At 51.2% G+C, this 289-nt stretch overlaps 1 protein-coding gene across 1 annotated transcript in view; it reads left to right on the top strand.

Annotated features, from left to right (window-relative positions):
* ETH_00033985 (uncharacterized protein) overlaps positions 1-289 on the top strand; it is a gene marked incomplete at both ends in the record, with an annotated part of 2,122 nt that overhangs the window by 1,093 nt on the left and 740 nt on the right. The window lies entirely within an intron of this gene.

Here is a 289-nt window from a genome sequence, read left to right as displayed (position 1 = left end):
CTGCTGCTGCTGCTGCTGCTGCTGCTGCTGCTGCTGCTGCTGCTGCTGCTGCTGCTGCTTAGGTTTATCTTTGGACAGCCTGCACCTGGTAGTCTCTTTTCTTTCTGAATGGACTTGCTGCTCAAACCCTAGAGAAGCAGAAGACCGCCTTTTTGGCTTCTTGGGCAATGATTCCAGTAAACCCTAAACCCTAAACCATGAACCCTAAACCTTAAACCCTAAACCCTAAACCCTTCTCTGCCGACAGTGGGTGCCCACCCCTGCTTTGCTGCTAAACACAAGAGAGTCA

Source organism: Eimeria tenella, genomic scaffold, assembly GCF_000499545.2.
Source record: "Eimeria tenella Houghton genomic scaffold, Eth_scaff2279, whole genome shotgun sequence".
NCBI classification, from domain to species: Eukaryota; Apicomplexa; class Conoidasida; order Eucoccidiorida; family Eimeriidae; genus Eimeria; species Eimeria tenella.
The sequence above is the reverse complement of the archived record's forward strand: the minus strand, read 5'-3'. Positions and strand labels throughout refer to the sequence as shown.